The 24108-nt window shown below is 38.9% G+C and overlaps 1 non-coding gene across 1 annotated transcript; it reads left to right on the top strand.

Moving 5' to 3' along the window:
- Positions 1 to 23418: 23418 nt before the first annotated feature.
- On the top strand, positions 23419 to 23525 carry LOC141679875 (small nucleolar RNA R71). Its single transcript, XR_012558200.1, has one exon. It is a non-coding gene; the product is annotated as a small nucleolar RNA R71 (small nucleolar RNA).
- Positions 23526 to 24108: the final 583 nt, after the last annotated feature.

The following is a 24108-nucleotide window of genomic DNA, read 5'->3' as shown; positions in this document are numbered from 1 at the left end:
TACTTACATGCAAATAGGAATCGAAGTGTATACCGAAAATAACAACTAAAGGTAGCAATATCTTTGTGTTCGAGTATAATTTGATGGTTGCATGCAAGTGGGAGAGGTGAGAGATGAGAGAGCCGAGAGAGAGTGAGAGAGAGTGTTCGAGAGAGAGAGGAAAGAGTGAGTGCATGGGAAAGAAAAAGAAAATGGGGGAGGGAGGGGTGATTTTATACTCCACCAAAGCAAGGGCAAAATGGTAATCTATTAATTCCTTTTTGGCTCACACATTCTTTCTCTTTTTACTCAAATGCAACAAAATTCAAATATAAAATATATCTCTCTCGGAAAGTCGAGAATTATCTAAAATGACAATTTTAACATGTAGGTCTCGAAATTAGCTTTTTATCCATTACTCATAATATGAATTTGAGCGAACGGTTGATTTTATATGAATTTCGCAAACTTGCTTTAATAAATACATTTTTCACATAAAATCAATTTAAAAATGCAAAGATCAACTATCAAATTCACTTATCATTTTTAAAAAGTCTCTAGGACCATTACGAAGATAACAAAAAAAATCCCATGTTTTTATCTTACTCGAATGATTTTATAAAAATACGCGAAGGTTAATTAAACCTTTATTTAAATCACATAATTCCTTTAAAATTCACAAAATTGACACAGAACACATAGTCATGCACTCAGTCAAGCAATCACATATATACAGTCATATAACGACTCAGGTCTGATCATAGAATCTATCCCTCTTTAATCTTTATCTTCTTTTACGTGTACCGGGTCACGTTCAGCCTGACGGCCCGACGCTCAGCATTTCGATTACGCTTCTCAACGTCTTTACCAATCTACACGTCACTTAGAACGAAATACTTTATTTACTCATTCATTTCATTCAATCACACATAATTCACATTTTATATTCTTTAATTCCATATTAGGACGGGTTCCATTCTACCTGACGGCCCGACACGACAGCTTATCTTTTAAGTTGACTCTTTAAATTGGAACGTTTTTTTATCCACGCTCCTAAACTCTAGTATACAGATAAGACAAATAATCATCACTTAGGCACATAATTATAATCACATCACATAACACATACTTTATTCACTTAATTACGTCACAAAATTCTCAGTCGTCACAATCTACCCTCCTTAAAAGGATTCTGTCCCCAGAATCTAATCTAAGCAAATAGATGGGGATACTTTTCTTTCATTCCGCTTTCTAATTCCCAAGTCGATTCTTCGACTAATGGATTTCTCCACAACACTCTAACTAGAGGTACAACTTTATTTCTAAGCGTCCTTTCTTTTTGATCCAAAATTCGCACTGGTTGTTCCACATAGGACAAATCTGGTTGGATTTCCACTGGTTCCAACTCGATCACATGGCTCGCATCAGCATTATACTTCTTCAGGAGAGATACATGAAACACATTATGCAGATGTTGCATTTGCGGCGGCAGCGCCAATTCATATGCCACTTTCCCAACTTGTCGCAATACTTCAAATGGTCAATGTACCTTGGACTCAGCTTTCCTTTCTTTCCGAAATGAGTTAAACCTTTCCAAGGAGATATCTTTAACAAGACTTTGTCTCCAGTTTTGAATTGCACATCTTTCCGTTCTTAATTTGCGTACTTTGCCTGTCGATCTTGAGCTGCAGTTAATATCTTTTGAATCATTTCAACCTTTTCCTTCGTTTGCTGAACTAGCTCTGGGCTAATTAACTTGCGCTCACCAACTTCGTACCAATAAGTAGGGGATCTACACTTTCTTCCGTACAACGCTTCATAAGGCAACAAGCTAATACTCGCGTGATAACTGTTGTTGTAGGAAAACTCAATTAAGGGCAAATGATCGTCCCAATTTCCTTTGAAATCTTGCACAGGTTCGCAACATATCTTCAATTGTCTGAATTGTCCTTTCACTTTGTCTGTTTGTCTGCGGATGATATGCCGTACTCATTTTCAGTTTCGTTCCCAAATGATCATGGAATTGTCGCCAAAACCTTGAATTAAACCTTGGATGTATATCAGACACGATAGATACAGGAACTCCATGACGCATCACGATCTCATCTAGATACAATTTGACCAACCTGTCTAATGAAAACCTTTCGTTTATCGGCAAGAAATGTGCTGACTTTGTGAACCGATCGATTACCACCCAAATCACATCGTGATTTGACTTGGTTTTAGGTAATCATACCATGAAATCCATCGCTATATGTTCCCATTTCCATTCGGGTATGTCCAGTGGCTGAAGCAATCCGCTTGGCCTTTGATGTTCTGTTTTAACTCTTTGGCACGTATAATATTTACTTATCCATTCCGCAATTTCCTTTTTCATGTTTGGCCACCAATAATTTCTTTTTAAATCCTGGTACATCTTCGTACTTCCAGGGTGAATTGAAAATCTCGAGTTATGCGCTTCTTGCAAAATCTCGTGGTTTAGTTCCACGACATTAGGTATCCAAATACGTGAGTTAACACGGTATATTCCTTTTCCATCCTTTTGAGCTTTAATTTCTTCTCCCGTCAACTTATCCTTTTCGCGACTCATCACTTGCTCTTGACAGCATCGAATCTTTTCCAAAATTTCAGGTTGAAACAACATTACATATATAGCTTCACCTCCACATTCTGGAGTTTGCACCTCTATTTCCATCTTTTCAAAGTCTTTGATTAATTCTTTCGATGATGTTAACATATTCAACCTTTCTTTTCGACTTAAAGCGTCAGCTACCACATTTGCCTTTCCAGGATGATAGTTTATCGCACAATCATAATCTTTGATCAATTCTAACCACCTTCTTTGTCGCATATTCAATTCTTTCTGAGTAAAGATATACTTTAAACTTTTATGATCCGTATAAATCTCACATTTTTCCCCGTACAAATAATGCCTCCAAATCTTAAGGGCATACACAATTGCTGCCAATTCCAAATCGTGCGTTGGATACTTCTGCTCGTGCGGCTTAAGTTGCCTTGACGCATATGCTATTACCTTTCCGTGTTGCATTAATACACATCCAAGTCCTTTATATGAATCATCACTGAATATCACAAATTCTCCTTTGTCATCTGGTAATACCAACACTGGGGCGGTTACCAATCTCTTCTTTAACTCTTGAAAACTATCCTCACACTTTTCTGTCCAAACAAACTTCTCGTTCTTTCTCGTCAACTTTGTCAACGGAACATCAATCTTTGTGAAATCTTGCACAAATCTTCTATAGTATCCGGCCAATCCCAGAAAACTTCTGACTTCCGTCGGAGTCTTGGGTCTTCCCCAATTCATTACAGCTTCTATCTTGGCTGGGTCCACTTTAATTCCTTTCTTTATTAACTACATGACCGAGAAATTGCACTTCCTTTAGCCAAAATTCACACTTTGAAAACTTCGCATACAATTTCTCTTTTCGCAGAATTTCTAAGGAAATTCTCAAATGCTCCTTATGATCTTCTTCCGTCTTGGAGTAAATCAGTATATCGTCGATAAACACAATAATGAACTTATCCAAATACTGCTTGAATACTCTGTTCATAAGATCCATAAATGCAGCTGGCGCATTCGTCAAGCTAAATGCCATTACCAAAAACTCATAATGTCCATATCTTGTTCGGAACGCTGTCTTGGATATATCTTCCGCTTTAATCTTTAACTGATGATACCCAGATCTTAAATCAATCTTTGAGAAACACGAGGCTCCTTTTAACTGGTCAAACAAGTCATCGATCCGCGGTAGGGGGTACTTATTCGTGATCGTCAACTTATTCAGCTCACGGTAATCGATGCACAACCGCATACTTCCATCCTTTTTCTTTATAAATAACACCGGTGCGCCCCACGGGGATACACTCGGTCGGATCACTCCTTTGTCCAACAACTCTTGCAACTGAGCTGCCAATTCCTTCATCTCGACCGGTGCCATGCGATAGGGAGCTTTCGATACTGGTTCCGTACCAGGAGCCAAGTCAATCGTAAACTCAATCTCTCTGTCTGGAGGTAGTCCAGGCAATTCATCAGGAAATACATCCGGGAAATCTCTTACTACCGGAATATCGTCGATCTTTACAGATTCTTTCTCCACGTCCATGACATGAGCCAAATAAACTTCGCATCCTTGACGTATTAATCTTCTTGCCTCAATAGCCGTTACAAATTTCTTCTCTTGCCTCTTTCCTTTAAATATCACTTACTCACCATCCTTGGTTCTTAACTTCACCTTCCTACTTTTACATTCTATTTGCGCCTCATGGTTGTCAACCAATCCATTCCTAGTATAGCCTCAAATTCTCCTAACTTAAAAGGAATTAAGTCAGCAGAAAAGTGCCGACCTTCTATAGACACATCACAATCAGGACAAATCTTATTAACAACAACTTTCTCTTGATTTGCTACCTCTATAATCAAATTAGGCTCTAGAGGGTACGCAACACAATTTAACTTATCAAGAATACTTTCAGAGATAAAAGATCTAGTTGCTCCAGAACCCATCAAAACTTTTATTTCTACTGAGTTTCTAACAAGCATACCTGCTACCACGTCCACTTCTTGCACCGCATCTTTCATTGTCATGTTAAAGGTTCTAGCTCTGGGTTGAGCTGATGGTGCTGGGAGAGACGGCGGTCCAGCAATTCTGAGAACATTAGCCTTCTGCACAGGCTCCTTACAATTCCTGGCCATATGGCCCACTTTGCCACACTTGAAATAAGCTAAGTTAGGCTTCCTTACTCCACTTGGACATTTTGAAGAATAATTTCCCTTCTGGTTGCACTTATAACACGTTATATCCAGCTTATTACACCTCCCCGGGTGTTTCTTTCCACAGTTCCTGCATTCTTGCATCTGAGGTCTGCTATCCTTCCCCGGTTGACCAACTTTCTGGAAACGGTTCTTCTGAGCTCCATTCGCGGGTCTAAACTTCTGGAACTTTTGGTTCTGACCTCCACCATTCTTCCCAAACTTCCCTCTGAACTTTGAGCTTCCTTGCTCTTGCTCAGAGCTTTCAAACTTCCTCTTTCTTCCTTCATTTTCTCTTCGAGCAGCTTCCCGCTCACCTTCCACTATCATTTCTTTTTGAACCAATGCAGCATAGTTCTTAATCTCCAACATTGCTATTTGACTTCTAATCCACGGCTTGAGTCCCTGCTGGAACCTCTTAGCCTTCTTCGCTTCCGTATTCACGTACTCAGGTACGAACCTTGACAATTCTGAAAACTTCACTTCATATTCTGCTACCGACATTTCTTTCTGCCTAAGATCCAGAAATTTCATCTCCAATTGATCTTGCATATAGCTTGGCAAATACTTTTCCAGAAACATCTCGGTAAACTTCTCCCAAGATAAGTCTTTGCCTTCCAACAACGCCTTAGAAGACTACCGCCAGAAACTTGCTTCATCTTTCAAATAATAACTTGCGTACTGAGCTTTCTTATCATCCTTAACTTCTGCTAACTCAAAGGCTTTTTCCAACTCTCTTAACCATGACTGAGCTTTAATCGGGTCTGGCAAACCTAGGAACTCTGGGGGATGAACAGATTGAAAGTGCTTGAAATTTCCAACTTTAGGGGCCATAGGTTGTTGCAAAAGCTGAGCAAGTCTGCTCATCATAGTGGTTTTTGGGTTTATTTCTGGGTCTTGGGTGGGAATTTCTTCTTCTTGGTGATATGGTGAGTTCGCCATTTCTTACAAACCTGATTGAGCAATTATTTACCAATACGATAGCATGGCATGTATATATAACAACAATTTCTATGAAATCTATTTTGTGGGTTTTAAGTTTTACCCAATTTACACATGCAATCTTTATTACTACATAATTCTCATATCAGTGTTGTTTTACCATGGCACGGAATAGGGTTTTATGAACTTTAAAACATGGTTGTATGAAAATATGGTTGTATTAAAGCATGGCATTGAGAACAGTTTATAAGATAATCAAGGTGCACAATGGAAGGCAATGACAATAGAATTATTTAATCAAAGGGTACATAGAGAATATTCTGGATATTAAGGTTCTGAAACAAGGTACAATAAATAGCAGGGTTAAACAGAGGAAAAACTGGAAAACATCCCCCTATCTACCCCTAACTTCCAACTACTACTACTACTACAACACTGGTCTGAAATACAACAAGATAAATGAAAAAGGGATCCCGGCATCTGACCAAGTATCCCAAAGCCTACCGGCGCTGAAAAACAACAACAATCTACGGGCTCAACCAACAGTCCCGTCTAATCATCTAGAATCTCTCTCAACACAACCAACATCCAGCGAATGATCTTATGCAGCCTCCGGGCCTCAGCATCAGCATCACTAGTGGATGGTCCCTCATCCAATCTCCTCCTGGCAACCTGCTCCACCATCTTCACCCGAACTCGCCACTCATCATCCATAACAGAAGCACTCTGCCTAGACTCTCTGGCTAGTCTATCCACCAAAGCTCCCAACTCAGGAATGAGGGAGTACACAAAGTCTTGGTCCTGGGCTAACTTGCCACCAATACTGACAGGAACAGTCTTAGGCATCTCGGACTCTGGCTCAGGGGCAGGGGTCTCTGAATCAGGCCTCAAGGGTGAAATCTGCATGGGGATCTCACTACTCTCAGAAGGGTCCTCCTCTGGGTCTGAACTAACATACACAGGCTCCTCTGGATAGGGTGGAACGGGGTCCACAGGGGTACCAGTCAAACTAATCTCTGAGTCTGAGTCACTACCACTACTAGGATCCTGAGAGAAAACACAAAACATCAACCAAGAAACAATATTAGGGTTAAATAAAGCTTCCAGCTAACTCACACCCTAACTCAAGTTTCCGCTTTACCAATACACACTTTCCTTAGACTATACCTAATAGGCTAACTCAACTCTATATGAGTCGAACTCTCTCGCGATATAGATATATTCCCAAAATACCCCTTTTTAAATCCTAACTTATCTCAGGGACTAGATCATGTAGCTCTGATACCAACTTGTGACGCCCTCAATCTCGGGGTTAGGAAATGAGGACTCACACACCTCTAATCTAATAATTAAATATGCATAAACCCCGATTAACTACTAACAGGATCAACAGGATAAAGTATGAGACAAGATCACAACTACCAATCATAAAATATAACTTACAAACCCAAAATATTATTAGATAACCAACATCGATTCCGGCTGGGAACCGACAGATAACCCATTGTATCTTTATACACTTCTTTCTAGGCGCGAGCTCACTCATGAATACCACTACCTACTCTGGAAACCGGAAGCCCTCAACACGGTAGGGACCACCAGGTACGCTCTTACGAGCAGTGCGCCTAAGCTTGGCCATCTTCTTGCTTAACTGCCATGGTTAGATTAAGACAAAACAAATGAGTATAAAACTCAGCAAGTAACTATATAGCGGTTCTACAATATCAAATCACAATATGCTTTAACAAACTAGGGCATTCTACTTTATTTAATCTAGGTGGCAGATTTCCATCTTTTTGGGTTAAGGAAAGGTTTCTGAAGAATAGTATGGGGCTTTCAAGAAACAAGGCTCAAAGCAGGACGAAAGCCGACATTCATTACAAATCATTACAGGATCAAAATAGATCTTTTGATAGAGGAAAGCAATAGTATATCAAGATATAGAATCAATCATATGATTAACAATTTCAAGAATCAGGGTTCTCGAGCTTTAAGCTCCATAATAACATAATCAACTCTTTTCAAGGCAATATAAACCATTTTCATTTTCAAAATCAATTTAATGAACAAAAGTTTCAGTTCCCTTTAAAATAATCAATTAGAACCCTTGATTGGATCACTTTATATTTCCATTTCATTATATACGGGTGATCAGCCCGTATCGACCTCCATTCCGGTCTTTAAGGTACCATTCGGCATAATTTCAGCCTTAGGTTGGACTAGCCCCGCTAGCCTCTTTCCATGACTGGACTAGTCTCACTAGCCTCTTACGTCCCAATCCAATCCATCAAGAATTCATTTGGAAAACCTTGAGTTGGAAAAACAATTAGGTTTTCTAAAATTCATTTTATCATTACAAGGCATTTGAAATCATTCGGACTTTTCAAGTCAAAACTCATTTTTAATTCAGATTTTAAGGAAACAAAGTTCAGGGAGTGATTCAATGTTACGCAAGGAACAATTCATAAGAATTCTGTATCAAGGATAACAAAGCACTAAATTAGAAGGATCAGCATTGATTTAGGGATCAATAGGGTGATCAAGAGAAACAGGATATCATTAAACAGGGTTAACAAAGATAATCAAAAGGTTCAATATAATTCATGGCTTAATAGGTAACTTGAACAGAAAAGATAGATTATTAAAGGGTGAAATCAATAGGCTTATCAATAACAGGTTATCAAGAACAATGGTAGTTCAAATCAATATCAGGGTTTCATAAAACGAGGGTTTCATACTTAAACAATTCAATACTCTACATGGTATGAACAACATTCTCTTTATAACCAATTACACAAGTAATCAGAGTTACTTGCCTAATTTTGCTTTCCTGAAGGTTGAACTACTACCACCTAGTAAATCCTTTCCTTTCCTAGCCTGAATGCCCTCATGCTCCGAATCTACAATAAAACCAAAATCTTAATCAGATTCTCAACTCTCGTTCCCGGAACGATCACTCTATACGATAACTCGATTATATCTTTGACTCGAGTATACGAATATAGCTTATACATATAAGCACATAGCACATAGCATATAACATATCCCTTTCTCGTAGCTTTTATACCCTTATATACTTAACAATCAAAGCGTACTCGCTTAACCTTGGCTATTTCTCAAATCACACTAATATAACTCGTACGAGTACAAGATTTATTCACAACCAAACATTTACGTCCATAACTATCACTTATATCTTTTAAAATCATTCAACTTAGTTCCCTTTTTCCTTTGTTCCTTAATTCGAACCACATACTACAATTAAGCAAACAAATTCATAGATATTCATTTATACACTTTCAATCATCCTTGTGATCATCAAAATAAATTTTTGACTCTTAATCCCTGTGGCCTATTCGGCCTTATCACACAAAATCAATCAAATATGTACTTTAAATCATATAACCACATAACTCATTCAAAAACCATTAAAGAATCATTCCCCTTTCTTTTAATCATAAAAATTCGAACCATAATTATATATATACAATCAAATTTCTCAAAATTACACCATGCATCCTTAATCATAGCATAATCCAACAATTAAACTACCATCTCATTTTATCAACAATAATTCGAACCAAATCATACATACATGCTTGCATGCAATTCAATTTCAACTCATCATTATATCAAACACTTCATTTTCATCAAGTACACCAACTAAATTCCTTAACACAATCGAATTTCACCTAAATCACAACATGCATCCACTTATTCATCAAATTAACCCCTTTTTAACTAAATTCCCATTCAGCAAAAACTCAAATTTACATCTCAAGGACAAATCAATGACATGCATATCTTGATCTTCTTTAAAACTAACATGCAATCACTTTTATGCCATATGAACTTAGTATTTACCAAGATTATTTCACAAAAATCAAATTCCTCTTCTTAATTAGCAAAAAGCCGAAGCAAAAATCCACATGCAAACCTTAACTTTTGATTTTCTAAGCAACAATCATTTGCACACATTCATTTACTTACTAACACAATCAATGGAATCATTTTATCAAGCACACACTCGATTTTCATCAAAGAAACAAAACCCTTTTTCAAATCTTCAAGAAATCATAACATGTAAAGCTAAAATCAAATGATCACACCATGGAAAATCCACCGGCTCTCCTTTGGATCATGGCCGGTGGTGGCCGAACTTGAGAGAGCCCATAACGTGTCTCTTCTCGAGTTTATGACCTCCAAACATGCTTGAATTCACTCTCATGGTTATGCATCAAGAAATGGTTTTTCTTGAACACTACCATAGTGATTAACCAATAAAACGTTTATAATTACTTACATGCAAATAGGAATTGAAGTGTATACCAAAAATAATGACTAAAGGTAGCAATATCTTTGTGTTTGAGTATGTTTTGATGGTTGCATGCAAGTGGGAGAGGTAAGAGATGAGAGAGCCGAGAGAGAGTGAGAGAGAGTGTTCGAGAGAGAGAGGAAAGAAAAGAGAAGAAGGAAAGAGTGAGTGCACGGGAAAGAAAAAGAAAATAGGGGAGGGAGGGGTGATTTTATACTCCACCAAAGCAAGGCCAAAATGGTAATCTATTAATTCCTTTTTGGCTCACACATTCTTTCTCTTTTTACTCAAATGCAACAAAATTCAAATATAAAATATATCTCTCTCGGAAAGTCGAGAATTATCGAAAATGACAATTTTAACACGTAGGTCTCGAAATTAGCTTTTTATCCATTACTCATAATAAGAATTTGAGCGAACGGTTGATTTTATATGAATTTCGCAAACTTGCTTTAATAAATACATTTTTCACATAAAATCAATTTAAAAATGCAAAGATCAACTATCAAATTCACTCATCATTTTTAAAAAGTCTTTAGGACCATTACAAAGATAACAAAACAAATCCCATGTTTATATCTTACTCGAATGATTTTATAAAAATGCGCGAAGGTTAATTAAACCTTTATTTAAATCACGTAATTCCTTTAAAATTCACAAAATTGACACAGAACACATAGTCATGCACTCATTCAAGCAATCACACATATACAGTCACATAACAACTCAGGTCTGATCATAGAATCTATCCCTCTTTAATCTTTATCCTCTTTTACGCGTACCGGGTCACGTTCAGCCTGACGGCCCGACGCTCAGCGTTTCGATTACGCTTCTCAACGTCTTTACCAATCAACACGTCACTTAGGATGAAATACTTTATTTACTCATTCATTTCATTCAATCACACGTAATTCACATTTTATATTCTTTAATTCCATATTAGGGCGGGTTCCGTTCTACCTGATGGCCCGACACCACAACTTATCTTTTAAGCTGACTCTTTAAATTGGAACGTTTTTTTATCCACGCTCCTAAACTCTAGTGTACAGATAAGACAAATAATCATCACTTAGTCACATAATTATAATCACATCACATAACACATACTTTATTCACTTAATTACGTCGCAAAATTCTCAGTCGTCACATTTTCCAACATCAAATTCGTCTTACTTACACATTCTTTAGATATAAAAGACTTAGATGCTCTCGAATCAAATAAAACCTTAACAGACATGGAATTTAAAGAAAGCATATCTGCAACCACATCTGAATCTTGAGCATTAGATTTCTTGGTCATTTTAAAGGTTCTGGCTCTTGTTGTGCTAGTTGCTGGTCCTTGAGATTCATTCCCTCCTACATTACCTTGAGTAGCCGTCTTGCAGTTTCTGGAGATGTGCCCAACCTTACCACACTTGAAGCAGGTGACTCTGATGTTTCCTGGGTTATATTCTGACGCATAATGACCCTTTTTATCACATTTAAAACACTGGACATCCTTCCGACACTGACCACTATGCTTTTTACCACATAACTTACAATCTACAATTGGCCTGGTTGACTGCACTAGGGCGGAGGCAACTGAGGTGACACCGGAATTTGCCTGAGCCATGCCTTGCCTTCTAAATATCCTATTCTTGTTCCGGCCAAACTTCCTTGGGAACTTCTGACTGGACTCCTCCTGGTCTGCATTACATGTACCACCTTTAAACTTTCTCTTCCGATCACCCCTTTCCTTGGAGGCCAACTTCTGATCACTCTAAATCACCAGGGCGGCTTGAACTACAGAGATATACGTCTTAAATTGTAGGGCCACCACTCCACTACGAACTTCCGGCTTTAGTCCTTGCTGAAATCTCCTAGCTTTCTGAATCTCGGTGTTTACATATCCAGGGGCTAGTCGAGCCAACTCCGTAAAGTTGGCCTCATACTCAACCACACTCTTTTCTCCTTGCTTCAATTCCAAAAACTCTACTTCCAACTGACTCTGCAAACAATCTGGAAAATACTTTTCTAGAAACAACTCCGTAAACCTGGCCCAAGAAACAGGGCCTTCTCCTTCTAAGGCACGCGCAGATTCCCACCAAAAACTTGCTTCACTTTTAAGAAAATAACTTGCATAATCTGACTTAGAATCATCACTCACCTGAATAAGGGTGAAGGCTTTCTCCATTTCTTTAAGCCAAATTCTAGCAGCAATCGGGTCTACCTCGCCCTTAAACTCTGGGGGTTTAACTGACTGGAAAGACTTGAAACTAACAGTCTGGTTCAACTCTCTTGGCTGGGGTTGTTGTTGAAGTTGTAACTATTGTTGGATTTGTTGATGTTGTTGTTATATAAATTGCTACTGTTGTTGCTGCTGTTGTAGGAATTACTGTTGCTGCTGTTGGAATTGTTCTTGCTGTTGAGCCATCTGATTAGACTGTTGGCGCAGCAAATCTAGTAATCCATCCATGATTGGCCCCCCTTCAGAGTTCCTGCTGGAGGAATTGGACGGGAAATTTTTCTTGAGAGGCATTTTCCTGAAACACAACAAAAAGGTTTTATATGAAAATTATGCCCCCGGGTAGCAACAGCTTTATGTATCAGGAGAATGCGGTCATAATTAAATATTCCCTTCCTTGTTTATTTGGGGTCCACCCATGATGCATAACTAAACTCAACAAATCCAGCAACAAATACAACAATAATAATAACAGCAATAACAAAAGTGCAATAGAATAAAATCAACAACCGTAACATCATTAAAATAGGAGTACAACAATAGTACAAATCCATCTAACAACTACAATACAACACTCATAATATACTAAGTACACAACAAAATTGGCTGTCATAGCAGCCCCGCCTAATACAAGCTACAGTACATAATGAACATACATAGGAAAAGCATCTACAGAACTCCTACAGCTAACTCCAAGCTCTGTATCTCACTGCAGCAACTCTGAACTAGCCACTGCCACTACCACCAATGGATCCTAACTCAAATACCAACCAATTCACGAGATCCTGGTACTGAAAAGCTCTAAACTCGGAGCTAATGAAACGATCAATGGTCCGAGCTCTCTCTACAGCGGCCTGAGTCAAGGATCGCACTCTCTCCTGCACATCTGGTGAAGGGGCAGGAATACCCTGGAAAGGCCCGACCGAAATCTGGTCAAGCTGAGCTGCTAACCCTGGGCTCTGCTCTCTGATCAAAGACTGGTTTACCGCTCGGTGAACATGGTAAGGGATCGGGGATGATGTACCTGAAGGAACAGATGGAGGAATAGGTGGTCTCGAGGTGGAGGAACTGGGACCACATCATGGAGGGAAATCCCTAACAGCCGACACTGACCTTCATACCCAGCGAGGATGGTTACTAGGTCCTGACACACCTCCTGATACAACTGGAGGAATAGGTGGAGGAGGCATGGGAGTCTCCTCTGCTACAACATCCAAGGTCCGCTCAGAATCTGAATCATCTGAGTCTGACGGGTTTCCCCGAGAAGGAGAACTGGAGAGCACTATAGGCCACTGCCAATCATAACCATATACGGGAAAGACATAACAAGGTTAGAGCAAGTGTATTAAAATGTTAATAGATGACAGGGTAACATCGTCGAAACCCTCGACTGACACTTAAGGTTGCTCCTCGACATGAGTTGCTGACTCACACTATAGGACATACTTCCTACGCCTTACTGACTCAACTCTTAACCTAAATTAGGGACTTGAACCTGTAGCTCTGATACCAACTGTGACGGCCTTAACCCCGGGGTCAGGGGCTGACGTCACCAAAAATATGATAAATTATAATAAAAACTACTAAATATACTTTATTATAATACACGACCCCAACCAGGAGCCGAGACAGGTTCAAGTATTATTTAGGTTACAACACACACACTAACTTAATCAAAACCAGACACCCTCATTTACTATAACAACTCATCAGACCTCAGGGTCTGATATAAACTACCTCAGAGGAGCCGGGACCGGAGGCTGACACTCTACGCTGACCTGGTCTTTTAGACATCTGCAATAAATAAATACAAAACAAGATGCAAGGGTGAGCAATCCATTTCCCAACAGTACCTCTATATGAATAACCAGTAATAGGATGTATAAAATAGTATAGGAACATATATTAGACCAGTATACGAAAAATCCGTAAAACAGGTATAAACTGGATATCAAAACTAGCATGCTTTACAAAATAACATCATCTGTAGTGTGCTGTGTAAAAATACCAGAGTTAAATTTTAGCATGCTATTTCCTTTCCAAAACCACTGTCCATTGCTGGACCCATAAATCACTTGTCCCGTTACGGGGACTATAAACCATTTGCTCCGTTTCGGGAACCATTAAACCTTTATCAGATATAAAAGAGGATGAATTCTAGGGACAGCTGATCAGTCTATCCCACCACAAATTTTGTTCCGGAACTCAGAGACTAGCTAGGTCTCTGTCATGCTAGACTAAGCGGCCTACCAGTGCGCGCATCCGATTTAGCCTCTTACGCAACCATGCTGGGCCGTTACCTAATAACGGACCTCTTACGCCACTGACCATCCAATATCTGATTCATTTTTATCCAGTTTCCAAAATCATTTACACCTATCTCTGTTTAAATGATTACATCACACATTCTAAAAATCCCTTTTTAATTTTAATCATAATCTAGAGATAGGTATTTTCAGAAGTTACTTTTTCCCCAAAACCTCCCTGAGTAAAACATATTTAAATAAGGGGAATACGTAACTTAAAACGTTCTGTTCCAGTACATAATTTAATTCAACAACTATTCATATATACTGAACTGTAAAAGATTAGTTCAGGGGTACTTGCCTTGCGAAGCTTTGCACTAACACTGGCTTAACTCTAATTGACATCAACCATTGGGTCCTTCGACTCGAACCTACGAAATCGAAACAACCTAGGTTAAACGACTGATTATGCTTGACTTTTCCCCACTAACTAATTACCCAACGATATAATTCTCGACTCGTAAGCATATTAATAATAATAATATATACACAATAATAGTGCATATAACAATCAGGGGTCAATTTGTATTAAATGAGATATATATACTCAATTCGTAATTTAAGGTAATTTTTAGAAAAATTTGGACAACGACTCCTCTATTTATAGGCCTACCCGTCGCAACATCAATCGACGTCAAATCCCAACAAAACAATTCAAATCACCACATAACTAAATTTTTAGTCCCAAAAACAATTTATACAACTTATTTTATTTATTAAAATATTTAGGACTCAGAACAGGGTCATCACCGTCCACCGCGCGCTCGTAAAAAAATTCATCGCGCGCGGTGGCAAAATTATTGGTGCCCGAAAATATACGGGTTTCCAAATAATTTCACCGATTACTAAAATCATATCCCGCACGAATTAAATTCAATATCACGAAATATTAGTCAAAATTCCAGAAATATCGTCGGCGGCCGGAGAAGAAACAAAAACAGGAAACAAGAAATAAAGAGAAGAAGAGGAATTAGAATAGGAAAGAAAAAGACGAGGGTGATGACTGAGTAATCGAAGGAGGAGGAGAAGCAAAGAGAGTGAAGAGATTGATATCACAGTGGGGAAGAAGGAGGAAGGGGGGGTTGTATTATAATTTTTTTTATAATTTTTAAAGCATTTTACAAACACAACTTATACCCGCATTTTAACAAATAAACGAAACAACGTGCAAGTAAGATTACTCCCGAAAATTACCATAAATATTTTAAAATTCTCAAAATATTGTAAACATAATAAAATATGAAGTTCATAATTTTTGAAGAATCCAAGAATTAAATATGGATTTTACAGCTTAAATGAATTCAAAAATTCATTTAAGAATAAATAATTAGCAGAATATTGATTTGTAAATTTTGTAAAATCCCAAAAATAATTAGTAAGATTATAGAATCATAAAAACAATTTTAGAGATAACCCAAATAATTTTGAAAATAGAATTGTCATAAAATCATTTTTTTAAATGTGAAACAAAAATAACATTGTGCAACAGTTAATCATAAAAACACACTACGCAATCCACCAATCACATATAAACAATAATAAATAAACACAGAGACCATAAGTAATATAAACTTCTTTATTAATTATCTACGCAATAATTACATATTTACATATTACAGGAATATACGAGTCATTATAAGAACAGCTTCCAAGAACTGAAGAAAAGATTGATGAAAGCCCATATGTTCGCGTTGCCGGATGGAAAAAGGAATTTTGTAATTTATAGTGACGCCTCGCACGAGGGATTAGGGTGCGTGCTTATGTAGCACAACAAGGTAATCACGTACGTGTCCAAACAATTAAAGGAATATGAAATTTGATATCTTACCTATGATCTTGAGCTCGAGGCAAAAGTTTTTTCCTTAAGGATTTTGAGGCACTGCTTATATGGAGAGAAGTGCGAGAATTACCCCAACCATAAGAGCCTCACATTCATTTTCACGTAGAAGGATCTTAACATGCACCATATAAGATGGTTAGAGCTAATCAAGGATTATGATTGTGAGATTCTTTATCATCTGGGAAGACCAATTTGGTGGCTGATACCCTTAGTAGGAAAGAGAGGCTCAAGATGATAATTACTTCAAAAGATCTGATAAGAGATTTTGAGAAGATAGAAAAGCGTGTCATCATCAGGGTGATGGTGACTAATCATGAGATAAAATCAAGGGTTAAAGGAATTAGCGATACATATAATTAATCCCCTTTAAGGTGGGGGTATTCGATGAAACTTCGAGATAGATTGATGGATTAATAAGGAAACACGGATGGACCGAGGAGACAAGAAAGCAAGAAATTAGGAAATTGGACGAAGGAAGTGACCTTCAAGAATGTGAAGTTTATTTAACACCTGCGACTTGATAACCAAAGGGGAGATTCCAGGTATAAAAGACATCCAAATATTGAGATGACTGTTGAGATAAACAACAAAAGAAAATGAGGATTTAGTATGAAGAAGTTCATGTTAAACATGACCAATATCTTCCAGAACATCTCTGCTGTCATTACCAAATCAAGAAAGAAAAGCGGATAATCGTTGTTATCTTTTGGAGGCCATATATATTGACCTTAGTTTGAAAAAGGATGCTACCGTGAAACTAGGTATAGACTATCGAAGTGAGAATGATTGAATAAGATACCCTTATCAGGGATATGACTTGATTTATCCATTGAAGGATGCAAGTACATTTTTAAAGGTGGAATTAAGGTTAGAGCCTCGATAACTTGAGATGAACCCTTAGGAAATGCATAAAAGTTGGCATTTCACCCTTAATAGGGACAATATGAGTTTTGACAGTAAAAATTGGAAGTATTAAGGTAACAACAACCTTTAAAGATCAGTGGAGAATGTTTCAGAACTATATAGACAATGGTTCTAGTATTAGTAAATGATATCCTGATATTCCCTATACCTAGGGAGTACAGGAGGAATAATTTAAGGATAACCTTGGACGAGTTACAAGAAGAGAGGTGATATTTAAGTTTTCTAAATAGAAATCTTGGTGAAGGAAATATGACGTATTAATAATGATGCCACGTGGGGGCACATGTTAAACCATGAGGAAGTATAGATCGAACTAGTGTTAGGGCGAAAACATGCACTAATATTCACGCAAGTATACGCGTTCGCAAGTAATATAGAATATTTTCTAGTTCGTTCCCTCAGAGACTCAGACTAAATTATTGTCTAATTAAACTCACTCACCAATGTATGCTTACTTCTCAATGTTAAGATAATAACACTTAAGATTGTTGATTAAATATTAACTATAATTAACTACTTAATTAATCACTTAACTAACACTTCAATTTATCAATAATAAAACACTCATGAGATCACAACTTCATTATTACTTCCTTCTATAGCCATTGTTATTACCTTTAGCATGTGACAGTGATGATATTAATCGAATAACACGAAACTGATAAAAGCCAACTTTCATTGTACTAATACCATTCTACCAAGCATCCACAATTAAGATAGAAGTTGAATAGTCATCAATTATGTTGAGTTCCTATATGTCTACAGAAATTGACAACACAACGATTTAAGCTCAAGTTATTCCTTTTGATTACATAGGGCAAATAAAACTGTTAGAGTTACCCACTAATCATGCACAACGTACATGAACCTATGCTAGCATGGCAAGTTCTAAATCTCAAGATCCACCGTCGCTTCACAAGAGATTAACACCCTATCTTATATGTTCGCGACGCACATAAGACGAATACGCACAACCAATACTAGATATCATGCAATCATCACACACTAAGGTATTAAACAATTAACTAAAGAATTCCATAATAAATCCTTTGCAACCCCATGATCACGATTAGCCCATAATAGAACTTATCGCCATCATGGGTTCATATGAAATCATGATAAACAAACACAAGAAAATAATAACTAAACTAATTATATTAAAACAGAGTACGTCACAAGAGTAAATAAGTCAAAGCAAGAAAACTAGCATCCAACGTTACAACGAAACAAGAATCACAAGAAAATATGCTTCCTCCTCGTTGCGGTGTGCTAAATCGGTCTTCTTCCTTATCTCCTTTGCTTCTTGCGTAAAACACAATCTAAAACATAATCCCCTTAATACTCTCTGTGAAAACGTCTCAAATCTACCTACATAATAGTCCCAAAAAACTCAGATTACATAGAAGTTGGAAGCCAAACAGAAGTAGAAGTCTAAAATAATTTATCTTTTTCCCCGACCCTGCGCGGCCGCTCAACATAGCTGCGCGGGCGCGCAGGTTTCTGCGCGGCCGCTCAGCATTCCTGCGCGGGCGCGCAGGCCTCTACTGGAAAAAATCCAGGTTTGCTCCGTTTCTTCGCCGTAATCTGCCCATTCCTTTCCTCTCGCAATGGTGAACACATGCCAAGGCTTATTCTTGATGATTCCTCCCCCGAAATGCAACTAATACCCTGAAATGCATAAACACTAGAAAAACTCATCAAATACACAAAATACTTGATTTCAAGACACCAATTTAAGCCATTTTAAGACGTTCTAAGTGGTATAAAATGCCACTTATCACACCCCCAAACTTAAATCGATGCTTGTCCTCAAGCGTCACAGACTCAAAAACAAATAAAAATATGCATGAATGCAATCTATATGAAAATGCAATGATCCCCCTTACTTCAATTAACCAACCAAATTGTCACATCTCAACGAATGCAGTTAGACAACTAAAGATCAATAAACTCATGCAAACGGACATACAGCCAGAAATGTGGTGTGTGCAAATGCTTAACAGATATGCTTCGGGACTAGACCAATTATTATGACTAGACTATCCTCAAGGCAATCCTACGATTATACAAAGAATAAAAATTCTAGGCACAAAGTGATATACAACACTACAAGAACTCTGGAGCTTACTACGGAATCGTGCTTTTTATTTACAACTCAAATGCTTATTTGACCGTGCAATGAATGAGGTCCACAAAAGACTTATACAATGGTATCCATGTAACGAGCGTTAGGTTAGCGGATCCCAGACTCTAAAAGCCTTAGGTCACTAGGCACAAAGTCCCCTAAGAACTTAATAACTCGAATACCAAAGAGCCCACTCTTGATCAATTATGCAAAAATTATTTTTTATTTATTTATTTATTTTGTTTTTTTAATAACTTCTGAGCAAGTGCGTTTCGCTCCATCTTGCTCAACCCTAGACTACTCGCAACATATGCGAGCCGGCTACTAGCCATTTGACGCCTAGCCACAACTAGCAACAACTTCCATATTTTTTTCTCCAAATTTTTTTCTTTTTCATGTCTTTATCACTAAGAACCTATAATCGAATTCTAAGCATAATAAGTAGATTGACCTTGAAAACAACCAATCATAACAACAATCTAGCCCTTACGCATTCTTTAAGACTTAGTGGACTTACAATTGTTTCTAGCATGCATATCAACCTACACAACTTAATATCACTTTAATGCTATCACTACACTCGCATCAATATCACAATTCAATCGATAACTAAATGACACACACACAATATTCCTTAACTACCACCCCCAAACTAAAAATCTTCACTGTCCTCAGTGAAAGTAGTAGAAAGGAACACAGGGTATACCTACTCGGAGTCATCATCATCATTACCCTCAGTGGGTGGAGTATCAGGCGGCGGGTATGCAGATTCCTCACCAAAAACTGGCCACTGGATATCAGCTCCAAGGCCTCGAAAAGCAGTCCCTAACGCAAGGGTGAGTTCCTGAGCAAACCTGTTATGTGTCTCATACATGGCATCCTTCCGCCGTGAAAGCCTCCTATACTGGGCATCACCCATCCCAGCACCCTCCTGAGCTCTCGAAGAACCAGCCTCACCAAGCCCTGGCCTAGCCATAGTAGCACCTCGTGCTGGACGCCCTCCTGGAAGACGATAACCCAGCCCATGCTCCTCAGGCTCACCACCGGTCCACTCCTGCATCCCATTCAGAGTGCCAGAATCAATCGGAGCTGCTGGCAACTGCAACTGCTCATGAGCCGGCCAGTTCACTCCCACTGCTCGGCATAGCTTCGTAACCGTGGATGCATAAGGGATGTTCATATGCTTTGCTCCCCTCAAAAACTTCAGAATTCCTTGGTAGATAAACTCACCATTGGCCTTGTCCACCTCCAGACCCTTGCTAGAGACCTTATGCCCAAGGATAATGCCTTCACGCACCATAAAATGACATTTCTCCCAATTAAACACCAAATTAGTTTCCATGCATCTTTTGAGTACGGCGCGCAGATTAGTCAAACATTCATCATATGAGTGTCCAAAGACGGAGAAGTCATCCATGAACACTTCGACGTTATTTCCAATCATGTCAGAGAATATAGCCATCATACATCTCTGAAAAGTGGCTGGGGCGCCACATAACCCAAACGAAACTCTGCGAAAAGCAAATGTGCCAAATGGACAAGTGAAGGTAGTCTTTTCCTGATCCTCTGGTGCAATACAAATCTGATTATACCCGGAATAACCATCCAGAAGACAAAAATACTCATGACCCACCAATCTGTCAAGCATTTGATCAATAAATGGAAGGGGGAAGTGATCCTTCCTTGTGGCTTTGTTCAATTTTCTATAATCCATGCATACTCTCCATCCTGTAACTGTTCGAGTAGGGATGAGCTCATTCTTTTCATTTACGACCACAGTGATACCTCCCTTCTTAGGTACACATTGTACGGGGCTCACCCACGAGCTGTCAAAAATAGGATAAATGATGCCTGCATCTAGCCATTTCAGAATTTCTTTCTTCACCACCTCCTTCATGATGGGATTCAGTCTTCGCTGCTGTTCCACAGTTGGCTTACTACCTTCCTCTAGCAGAATTTTATGCATACAATATGAAGGACTTATCCCCTTGATGTCTGCTATGGTCCATCCTATAGCCGATTTGAATTCTCTCAAAATCCTTAAGAGCTTGTCTTCCTCACTACCTGAAAGGTCAGATGAAATAATAACAGGTAACATAGATGAATCACCTAAAAAAGCATACCTCAAGTGTTCAGGTAATGGTTTGAGCTCCAAGGTAGGTGCTTTCTCTATTGATGGTTTGAGCTTCCCTTCAGCATTCTTAAGGTCAGAAGTACCAAGAGATTCAAATGGTATGTCCAGCTTTCGCTTCCATGGAGAAGCGTTCAGATATTGTAATTGCTCATTGTTATCTTCATCATCGCTGTCAAAATCCCCCACTAAGGCCTTTTCCAATGCATCAAACATTAGCATGTGATCGAGTTCTGAAGTAACTGCAGTATCAATCACATCCACTTTTAAGCACTCCTTATCTTCTGTAGGGAATTTCATTGCCTTGAATATATTGAAGGTCACATCCTGATCTTGGACCCGCATAGTAAGTTCACCTTTTTGCACATCTATCAAGGTATGTCCAGTAGCCAAGAAAGGCCTTCCCAAGATTATGGGAATCTTCTTATCTTCCTCAAAATCCAGAATAACAAAATCTGCTGGAAAGAAGAGCTTATCCACCTTGACGAGCACATCCTCAACTATGCCCCTTGGGTAAGTAATGGAACGGTCAGCCAATTGTAGCGACATGTATGTGGGTTTTGGATCAGGCAGATCCAGCTTTTTAAAGATCGACAACGGCATCAGATTAATGCTTGCTCCCAAATCACAAAGGCACTTGTCAAAAGTTAGATTGCCAATGGTGCAAGGAATGGTGAAGCTTCCTCGATCTTTCAGTTTTGGTGGTAACTTTTGCTGCAGAACAGCGCTGCATTCTTCCGTGAGAGCAACGGTTTCAAGGTCATCCAGTTTCACCTTCCTTGAAAGAATAGTCTTCATAAACTGCGCATAACTAGGCATTTGTTCCAGAGCCTCAGCGAAAGGTATATTGATGTAAAGTTTCTTGAACACCTCCAGAAACTTCCCAAACTGTCTATCCATCTTTTGTTGCTGCAATCTCTTAGGAAAAGGTGGTGGAGGATAGAGCTGTTTCTCCCCTGTATTAGCCTCAGGCAGAGTGTGTTCAATAGTAGTCTTCCTTGGTTCCGCCGCTTTCTCCTTTTACTTAGATTCTTCATCTCTAACTTCAGCTTCAACTTCCTTTGCCTTTTCAGCATCAGCTACTTTTCTAGACCTTAAGGTAATAGCCTTGACTTGCTCTTTAGCTTCCTTCCTGCCTGGTACTTCCGTGTCACTGGGAAGAGTGCCAGGTTGACGATTGAGCACTGCATTGGCTAATTGACCGATTTGATTTTCCAAGGTCTTGATAGAAACCGCCTGACTCTTGCACAACAGCTTAAGTTCCTCAAAATCAGCACTAGTGGGTGCAGCTGTACTTCCCTGTTGAGGATATGATTGCCTTGTAGCATACTGCTGTGGTTGCTGGAATCTAGGTGGGTTAAACTGTTTACTCACTCCTTGCTGATATGGTGGCTGAATAGCATTCTGATTATTACCCCAGCTGAAATTTGAATGATTTCTGTTATTAGGATGATAGGTCGCTGGCACAGGCTGCTGTTGTCGCTGATAATTATTCACATACTGAACAGATTCGTTGACAAGAGAACACTGATCCGTAGCATGAGAACCTGCACAAAGCTCACAAACCATAGTTATTTGATTAACTCCATACGTAGCCAGATAATCAACCTTCATTGATAGCGCTTAGAGCTGGGCTGCAATAGCGGTGGCTGCATCAACTTCCAGAATACCTGCTACCTTGCCTGAAGTCATCCTCTGAGTTGGGTTTTGATGCTCATTTGCAGCCATCATCTCGATAAGATTATACGCCTCAGTATAGCTTTTAGCCCATAAGGCTCCTCTAGCTGCTGCATCGAGCATGGGCCGAGATTGGGCCCCCAAACCATTATAGAAACCAGTGATCACCATCCAATCCGGCATTCCATGATGTGGACATTTTCACAACATTTCCTTGTAGCGTTCCCAAGCCTCGCACATAGATTCTGTAGGTTGCTGCGTAAACTGAGTAAGAGCACTCCTCATAGCAGCAGTCTTTGCCATTGGATAAAACTTCACCAGAAACTTTTGCGCAAGATCTTGCCACGTAGTGATGGACCCAGCGGGTTCAGAATGTAACCAGTCTTTAGCCTTATCCCTCAGTGAGAATGGGAAAAGCCTCAACTTGATAGCCTCATCAGTCACGCCATTATACTTAAAAGTGCTGCAGATCTCGACAAAATTCCTTATGTGCATGTTGGGGTCTTCAGTTGCCGCTCCTCCAAAAGAAACAGAATTCTGCACCATCTGAATAGTGCCCGGCTTGATTTCAAAGGTGTTAGCTTGAATAGCCGGATGAAGGATGCTTGACTGAATGTCATCAATTTTAGGCCGAGAAAAATCTATAAGAGCTGGATCAGCTTGAACAATACTATCTCCCATGTTTACTGGTTCTTTCTGCTCAGTTCCTGAATCCGAATCCTCAAAATCTAACTTATCCGGAATATCAAGAACTTCATCTGTCTCCTCAGCTATATCTAAAGTCCTCTTGCGAGCACGAGAACGAGTTTGCATAAACGCTTGCTAAAGTACCTGAAACACAACCGAAAAGAGTAAAAACTACTACGTCCTA

Source organism: Apium graveolens, chromosome 1 (assembly GCF_009905375.1).
Source record: "Apium graveolens cultivar Ventura chromosome 1, ASM990537v1, whole genome shotgun sequence".
Classification (NCBI taxonomy): domain Eukaryota; kingdom Viridiplantae; phylum Streptophyta; class Magnoliopsida; order Apiales; family Apiaceae; genus Apium; species Apium graveolens.
The sequence above is the reverse complement of the archived record's forward strand: the minus strand, read 5'-3'. Positions and strand labels throughout refer to the sequence as shown.